The sequence below is a fragment of the Meriones unguiculatus genome, chromosome 6 (genome assembly GCF_030254825.1).
Source record: "Meriones unguiculatus strain TT.TT164.6M chromosome 6, Bangor_MerUng_6.1, whole genome shotgun sequence".
NCBI classification, from domain to species: Eukaryota; Metazoa; Chordata; class Mammalia; order Rodentia; family Muridae; genus Meriones; species Meriones unguiculatus.
In genome coordinates, this window is record NC_083354.1 from 116,095,774 (window position 1) to 116,104,748 (window position 8,975).

At 42.5% G+C, this 8,975-nt stretch overlaps 1 protein-coding gene across 2 annotated transcripts in view; it reads right to left on the reverse strand.

Annotated features, from left to right (window-relative positions):
- The window catches only part of Rb1cc1 (RB1 inducible coiled-coil 1), a 68,177-nt gene extending 59,870 nt beyond the window's left edge, over positions 1-8,307 (reverse strand). Inside the window, exons 1-2 of one of the 2 annotated variants that reach the window (XM_060385910.1) lie at positions 8,171-8,307; positions 6,489-6,692 (exon numbers count right to left, since the gene is read on the reverse strand). The gene's annotated coding sequence lies outside the window, so the exon portion shown is untranslated. The remainder of the gene's footprint in view (positions 1-6,488; positions 6,693-8,170) is intronic. The other variant, XM_021652342.2, reaches the window with a different exon arrangement.
- Between the last annotated feature and the right edge of the window lie 668 nt (positions 8,308-8,975).

Genomic DNA, 8,975 nt, shown 5'->3' on the forward strand with positions numbered 1-8,975 from the left:
TGGCCTCATCTACCAATTTTCTCTCATTTGATAAGAAAATAGAGAGAAATCATTTATTCTCCAAGATGGTTCTAAGAAGCTGAAGAATAATCTTCATATATATGATAAAATTATACAAACTCTTCCACATGTATATGAAAACATTAGTTAATGTCAGTAACAAATTCAGACCTGCCCCCAACTCAGAAATAGCAGTGGCTGGTACGAAATTATTCCCAACTACAAATCTTACTGTTAAACACATGTCTACAAAGGAATTTTAATCCAGCAACATGACTACTCTGGCTGAAATACAGACATCACCTTTAATCCTAGGTGACAGAGGCAAGCAGATCTCTTGAGTTCAAGGCCAGCCTGGTATAGAGCAAGTTTCAGGAAAAAAAAAAGAAAGAAAGAAATTTACATCCAGGCCTGGTGGTACACACTCTTAATCCCAGTACTTAGGAGACAAAGGCACACAGATCTCTGAATTCTCTCAGTTGAGAGTTGAGAGGCAGTGCTGTAGAGTTGAGTTCCTGGCAGTTCAATTCATAGACAGTTTTCACTGGAAGCATTTTACACAAAGAGATTGAAAAGAAAGTAAGTTAGACACTGGTGAAGATAGATCAAGCCAGACAATTTTACCAGGACAGTTTTACAGAGACAGGATGAAGAGAGAAGACACTAGACACAGGTACACACAAAACAATGAGGAGCCAGGTTAGAACAGATTGCTAAAGTTAGTTTGAGGCCAAGCAAAGCAATTCGGTGAGAAACTGACAGAAGCCAGATTGAATCAGTCAGCTTAGAGAGGAGTTTGAGCCAGAACAGCTAAGTTAAATCAGCCAGTCAGGGTTCAGACAGAACTAGAAAGGGTGGGCTTATTCAGCAGTAAGTCTCAGAGGCTGAAAACACTGTAGGTAAGATTGTATGAAAGCTTCCAGGATTAGGCTTAAATTAGCAGATGAAGGTAGTAAGCCTCTGAGACAACAACTGAAACAGGCAAATAAAAGTTACTTTTACATATATTTAAATTCTTTTCCTTTTCTTTCCTGATTTTGGGAATTGAATCCAGTATATGCTAAGAAATAGCTGCCCTGCTCACTAGTAGGGATGGTGAGGCATGTCAAGAATCCTAGCATTGGGATATAGGAATAGACCTGGGCCTCACAGGGTGACTTGACCCCAAAAGGGTTTGGAGGTATAAAGAGCTTGCCCAGTAAGAGCATAGATGAAGCTTTGGGTTCACTACCCAACACTGTATAAGCCAGGTGTGGTAATAAGTACCCCAGTAAGCACAATACTTGAGAAGCGGGGGAGGCAGGATGATCCTAACTTCAAGGTTATCTACATAGTTTAAGGCCAACTATCTACACAGTTTAAGCTGAGCTACTAGTGACCCTGTCTAAAACAAACAAAAAGCTAAAACCACGTAAACTGCTGACCTATATAAACATACCCACCCAAAAAACACAAATTTCAAATTGATACTTTCCCTTTAAATCTTTTTCATCACTTTATTGTGTACAAAACTATCATTCCCTGACGCCCAAACTCATTTCCTTTTAAATTCTGCCATCTTTTCCTTTAAAATGTAACTCCTAATTTTCAATGGCATAACCTTTGGAGTCTGCAAATGTTAACTTTCTATTCCACTCTAATCCTTCTTCAACACTCCTACAAGCTGGCATCAAATTCTGTTTCTCATTATCTTTCCCTGCCTTCTCTGAAGCTATCCTTTGTGTGCTGTAAGGTTTGGCTAGGCACCCTAATAATTCCATTTACTTCCTTTATTTAGTTGGCAACCCCACTGCATATGTGAACTTGACAACTGTGACACATAATTAACCTAGAGAGATAGTGTTTGGAACAAGATTTATCTGTATTTAGATTCTACCTACTCCCCTGGGACTCAATAATTCAACATTTGAATTTATGCCCTATAATCTGAAATGATACCTTTACAAAGTTGGTAAGGAGAACAATAATGTACATTAGAATCCTTTACAGTGCCCAGGAGTGAATTAAAAAAAAAATCACTAAAAGTGGTGGATATTAAGCTTCAATATTTAATAGCATCATAATTAACTCCAGTTCCCTTTTCCAGAAGTATTAGTAAAGGATCCCATACAAGAAGAAAACTATACCAACATTTTATATTTTCAGGACAGGTAAAAATCCCACCACTATCAAACTCTGCTTATCTGAATTTTATAGTCCAAGTATGGTCCTATCATCATTTCTGAGAAACTGTCCTGAGCTCCAGGTAACCCACAGAATTATTTTCCCCTCTCAAAAAACAGACCTCTAACTACTACATAAGATAGTAAGGTGGCAGGAAAAGAAAACCCACACAAAAGGACAATTTGCTCCTCCTTAGTTAGATCCTTTGCATTTATAATTAGTTAAAAATGATGAAGGGAAGATCTATAGAGATGACTTAGCAGTTAAGATCTGTTCTGTTCTTTAAAAGGGCCTGGGTTTAGCCAGATGTGGTGGCATAGTCCTGGAATCCGAGCACTCTGGGAGGCAGAGGCAGATGGATCTCTATGAGGCCAGCCTGGTCTATAAAGTGAGTCCAGTACAGCCAAGGCCTCAGAGAGAAACCCTGTCTCAGAAAAGAAAACAAAAAATGCTTAGGTTCAACTCCCAGAATCCATACGCCAACTCCTATGGCTACACACCCATACCCAGTCAAAAAGTCCAAGTTTCAATTTCATGCTTCTCCTTGAAATCTTTCCCTTCACTTTACTGTTTACAAAACTATAATTCCCAGTATCCAAACTCCTTTCCCCTTAAATTCTGTCCATCTTTTTCTTTAAAATGAAAATAAATCTAAATTCTAAAAGAATGTAAAAATTCTTTTAAAACGTTCCCCTCACTTTATCATTCTCCTGGCATCCAAACTCATTTCCATTTAAATTCTGTCTTTTCCTTTAGAATGTAATGCCTAATCTTCTATGGCATAACCTACAGTCTGCAAATTCTTCCAACTTTTTATTCTACTCCCCAACTCCAATTCCAGAGTACCCAATTCCACATGAAATAACTTAAAACAATAAAAATAAAAATGATCCCATTATATTTATACAGAATATGTAGGTGATGCTTGACTTCCACGTCCATATATAAAATAACCAGAGTTGGAGGTCAGCCTGGTCTACATAGCAAGTTCCAGGCCAGCCAGAACTACATCAAGAGCACCTCTTTCATTTTATTAACTGTCTAGCCAACTTTTCATTTGGGGTAATTAAAATTTTCCTCTTGAAAATTACCACTGTGAAGATAAGACTCACCAGTCTAGCCTTACCATCAACTTTCTAGTAACACACTAAAAGCTCAGAATTAGCTTTCTTACATAGGGGAATTAAAGTGAGAAACCCCAAATAAGACACTGTGATTTCTAAAACTAAACAGTCACTAGACCCCCAATACTGGGGGAGGGGGAGCTAAACAAGCCAGGTATGGCACTAAGTTCTGGGAATAGAAATACTTTCAATGTGCTTTCAAGTTTAATGAAGCAGGAGATCTGGATGTTACCAAAGAAAGCAAACGAAAGGCCTCAAAGAGAAAAGCAATTTGAAATAATTTTGTCTGTTCTTAGCAATCCTATCACTGAGTGATCACTGGTTGCTCTATCAATGCAAATAACATCCATCACGGAAACCATTCATGTGGCCCAAAGCAAGAACAGAGTATCAGCCTCTGCAAATCAGATGCACCCCCATATAACGCCACTCTTGATCTGCCAAGAAAAAAAGAGAGTAAGACAGGCATCTTCTTCACATTCTACAAAAGAAAACCTTTTTCATAAAGGTTCATAGTCTAATGTGTACAGTCTCTGACACTAGACAAGCATGCTCAGATAAGCATCAAATGGAGATAAAATATGAAAAGCTTCCATCGAAACCAGAGCAGAAATACTTCTAAACCAGAAATGGAACTGAGGAATATATCCTTAAGATTTATTCTTTGAACATTTGGAAAGCACATGCATATACACAATAATGTGGTTGTATAAAAATGAGGCCAGGCCAACCATAGTTAAAAGTGTCTGTGCCTTGTCTGTCTCTCCCTTCTTCTCTACACACACACTCTAAATAATAATGTACGTGAACATGAGTGCAGGTACCTGAAGAGAACAAAAGACGTTGGATCCCCTAGACCTAAAGTTACAGGTGGTTGTGAGCAATCTAATGTGGGTGCTGGGACCCAATCTAATTGGGGTCCTCTGGAGGACCAAGTGTTCCTAACTGTTGATACATTTCCAGCCCCCAAATTTTTAATGATTACATTTATTCATTTTATGACTGCACTTGCCATAGTACATGTAAAAATCATAGAACAAGTAATAATATCCAGTTCTTTCTTTCAACCTTGATGTCATACATACTAATGTCTACTTGCCTGGACTACATAATATGGAAATCATTCCACACAGGATATTATCATATTTCTTATTTTGGTGTCCTATCTAATTCATCAAAACTATATAAAACCCACAACTTTAGGGAAAAAAAAATTTAGTTGGATATTTTACTTTAAGGTGTATAGTAAGTATGAAACAAGACCAAATTACCTATACATAATGCTGAATTAGCTTTTATTCCATTAAACCAAGACTATAAACATTGGGCAGTATCAAAAAAAAGCAGTATCAAATGACCATGGAAAAAAACAGTATAGTACTGAATTCTTATTTTGATACATATTCTATAGGCAGTTACTCAATTTTTGTATGGGTAATGAAGAAAAAACTGATGTATACAGTCTCGAATTGTAACAAGATGAAAACATATCAGTTACTTTGTTTTCATAATTACAAGTCAATAATATCAGCATTCAAAAAAGCAAAATCCTGTGTGAATGTAAATGTAACTTTTATTATCCAGATGTAATTGTAGTCTTGGAGGATTACTGCCTCTGTCTGCTAACCTAGGCCTGGAAGCTTCTGGCCTCCATACAATCTAATCTAGACCTAGAATGTTTCCAGCCTCTGAGACTTACTGCTGAATAAGCTTACCCTTTCTTGTTTTTTCTGAGCTCTGGCTGACTGGTTCAACTCAGCTGTTCTGGCTCAAGTTCCTCTCTAATCAGAGTGATTCAAACTGGCGTCTCTCAGCTTCTGACTGAATTGCTCAGGTTGGCCTCATACTAACTTTGGCAATATGTTCTAATCTTCTGGGTCCTTCTCATTTTGGCTTGTTCTCTCTTCAACCTCTCTCTGTAAAAACTGCTTCCTCTCTCTTCCTACAGTACTCTTATATAGCCTCCCTCTATGATTTTCTCCTAAGGGTTGGGTGTGTATTATTCTGTCAAATCTTTCTCTGATTCATCACTTTGTCTGCCACTCAATTACACATCACTTTCAAACATAGGTGCTTCCTTCTGCAAACTAACTTTACCTTCACTGTTTGGGATTAAAGGCGTGTACCACCATACCTGGACCTAAGCTTTTCTTTACCTGAAACTTGCTCTATACCAGGCTGGCCTTGAACTCAAGAGATCTGTTTGCCTCTGTCTCCTTTAAAAGCAAGTGCCACCAACACCCATCATTGTCTGCATTCCATTGGGATCACTCAGACCTAGAGAGTCTTTGGATGTGATCTCTTGCAATGTTCTGAATTAAAATTCCTCCACAGGTGAAGAAAATGTTAATTTTATAATCTTCAGGCACTCATTAAACACCTGAGAAAGCTGAAACTACTTATAAAAGGCTGCTTGTGAGCATGCAAGTTCCACATAGCTTTACAAAATCTCACTAGAATCTTTAGAGAAGAGTGGAAGGAAAATAATGTTTTAGGACCCTGGACAATGACCAGTTTTATAAGCAAGAATACTAGAAAAATGTGCTAAGTAATATTATGTTTTTAATCTAAAAAAGTACACCGTTCAACCTCATACTCTATAACCTGCTTCTCTTTCTCTTTTCTAAACCTTCTTTAAAATGTTCAGTTGTCATATAGACACATACAAAGCATGTATTCATCCTGTTCACTGGTACATTCTTGAATACAAGTGTACTTTGTAGGTTCAACTAACATTTGGGGGATAGTTGGGTCCAACTATTCCTCAGACTTGCTGGATCTACTGACACTCAAGTCTGTGACTTTACACATGCAGAGTCCATACGGTCTTTTTTTTTTTTTAGTATGATTTATAAAACATGAATGTCTACAAACACCTCTTCCTACTACTGCCCCTTTCTCCCAGCAGCCCATCTTCAATAACCTTTCTCAAGGATAGACCTTTAATCAGAGCCTTTTCTATTTCTTCTCCCCGTCACCCCTCCAAAAAAGTCTTTTTGTCAGGTACTCATACTTCTTAAATTCTCTTGGGTCTTTACTCAAGTCAATAAGAGACCCCTTATCTAAAGTTTCAAACCCATCCTCCAATACATATAGACACACTCTTCGTAACCTTCCTTCCTTGCCTAAACATCCATTATACATTCTTACTCTTCTTTTGAATGATAAGAGATTTGAGTTTGTTTGCTGCTCCATACTTACCAAAACTTATCAAAACTATGAGATGTGTTGGGTATGACAGCTCCAGCAAAAGGAGACCAAGAGCTGTAGGACAACGTGAACTACACAATATGCACCTTTAAACAAAGCTTGCTGAATCAGTGGTGGAAACTTTTTCTCAGGTCTAACAGTGGCTCAGGGACGTAGCACTTTGCAGAGCAAATTTGGAAGCTCTAAGTTCTATTCCTAGGAGTACAAACAAACAAGGCAAGAAACAAAAAATAGAATGGTGATGAGGGTCTCAGTTCTTATCTCTTTTTTTCCTTTAGCTTTGTTGGATTTATATTTAAAGTCAATCTGCTGTGCATGCTAACCCTGACGCTTGTCATAAAGAGCCAAAAAAAAAACCTCTCTTCTCTCTAGGCAGAGGACTGCTTCATTGTCTTCCCTGATTTCCAGTAACACAGAATCAGGGCCATAATAATAGCTCAGAATTTAATCAAAACAAATTAAGATACTTTTAAAATATGGCCTAAGTCAACTAACTAATTACATTACATGGGGTCTGACACACCATGACCTATCTATCTAATACCATTTTTGCTGTTTTTCTTTTTTCAAGACATCCTCTCACTCCGTTTCCCAAGGCCACAGTAACCCAAACAGCCTAAAGCTATCCTCCTGTCTCTGCCTCCAGGAATGCTAACCGTAGATTCTAGCTAGATTCTAGGTAAAGATAAAGATGTAAACGCTAAAAAAAAAAAAAAAAAAAGACAAACACGTAAATGGAAACGGAAGGTTCCACATTTTGCCACATTTTGTAATAACACTAAATAAAATGTTCTCGCAAATAATAATAATAGCAGCCCATTTATCGATCCAATAATCCAAAAAACAAAAACACCTACTTAGATACAGTAAGGACGTTTGATTAAGCACACATGCCGGTCCATTTTTAGGCTGTTTCTAAACTGCTAGGTTTGCAAACACTCAGATAAGTAAGTCTCATAGGGCCTAAAGTCCTTAACAGAAAATGGTTAGCAAAATGGGCAATTTTTAACGCTTATAATAGACATGACAACATCCCCACCCAATTGAATATCTTGCAAGGACTGTATCAGTGAGTGAGTGCACGAGTGTTCGGTGGCAACAGGCCTATGCCAGTGCATGGAATAATCACACTTTAAGGACTCATGACGGAAAGGGCAGGATTACGAAATCATAGAGATAGTCACCATAGCACATCCACCACTCTGTAGAGAAACTGTAAGACACTACGCCCGGAAGCTGTCATTTTTGCCAAGTTTTGGAACCCCGTAAACACCCCCACCCCAAATCCATCAGTGGGGCGGGAGGAGGCTGAGTCATTCCGAGGAGTAACTTTACACCGATGCTCGCACTCTGGGGTCGGGACAAAGGCATCACCTCTAGGTTCCTTCCCTCCGTGCACTCTGTTCGGCCGCGGCCCAAACCCTCTCGGGTTTCCCGAGGCCGACACGACACCGCGCCGGGCCCCGGCGGCGGAGGCCGCGATCCAGGCCGTGAGCACCGGCGCCCCGCCGCTCCCGCGATCCCGTCAGCGGCCGGTGGGCATCGCGGTCCCCGTAGGGCTGGCGCGGCCGCGACCCAGCGAGCCGGTGCCGACCGACGCTCCGGCGGTGGCGGCAGGTGTCCACCTGCCCGAGCCGAGCCCGCCGCCAGAGGTGGGCAGGGGCCGCACTTACCCGGCAGCGCCTCCTCCGCCCGCGGCAGCAACACAGCCGGCGGCCCTCCGCACCATCTTCTGCCGCCGCCCTGGCCTCGGCGGCGGCTACCAACCGCCCCTGCGGCGCCGCCAACCGACACAACCGTCGGCGCCCGGCGGCCGAGCGCCCGGCGCGGCCCGGAGGTCCGGCGGGACGGGAGTCGGGTGCAGCCGCTGCTCCGGCCCCTCGGCTCCGCGCGGACACTGGCGTCCGCGAGCCGAGGCACTGGCACCCGAAGCGACCGGAGCTTGGCAGGGCTGGGTCGCAGCCGCCGTGGGGTTTGTTATTGTCGACTCGGCCCTTCCGCCGCAAGGCACGCCGGGAGACAGCCGGCCGGGGGAGGGGCGCGCCTGGAGGCTCAGCCGGGCATCTGCGCAGATCCGGAAGTCGCTGGGACGCCTCTGCCGGCGCGGCTCGGCCGCAGAGCTGAGCGCCGGGCCGGCGGCTTGTCTGTCCTTCCGTGACCCGGGAAGGTATTCTGGTGCTCGCCGTGGACGGCCCCAAGGAGAGCCTGACCTTCTGGCCGCGGGAGGCCGACCCCGCCAAAGCTGGAGCAGCCCCAAGCGGGGAACCCGAGGCTGGAGAGTGAGAACCAACACAGCTCCGGGGCCCTTGTAGGCCGCCCCGAGGTCCGTGACTGGGTCAGCCGACTGTCACCTGGGTCACTGAGCCCGGCCGCCGGGATGGCCAGCAACTAGGAAACTATGCTTGGCATCTTTGCAAGGGTGGGGGCGGCACGATGTCAGTTCAGGTAAGTAAAGAGCACGTCCAGCAGAGAGCCGAA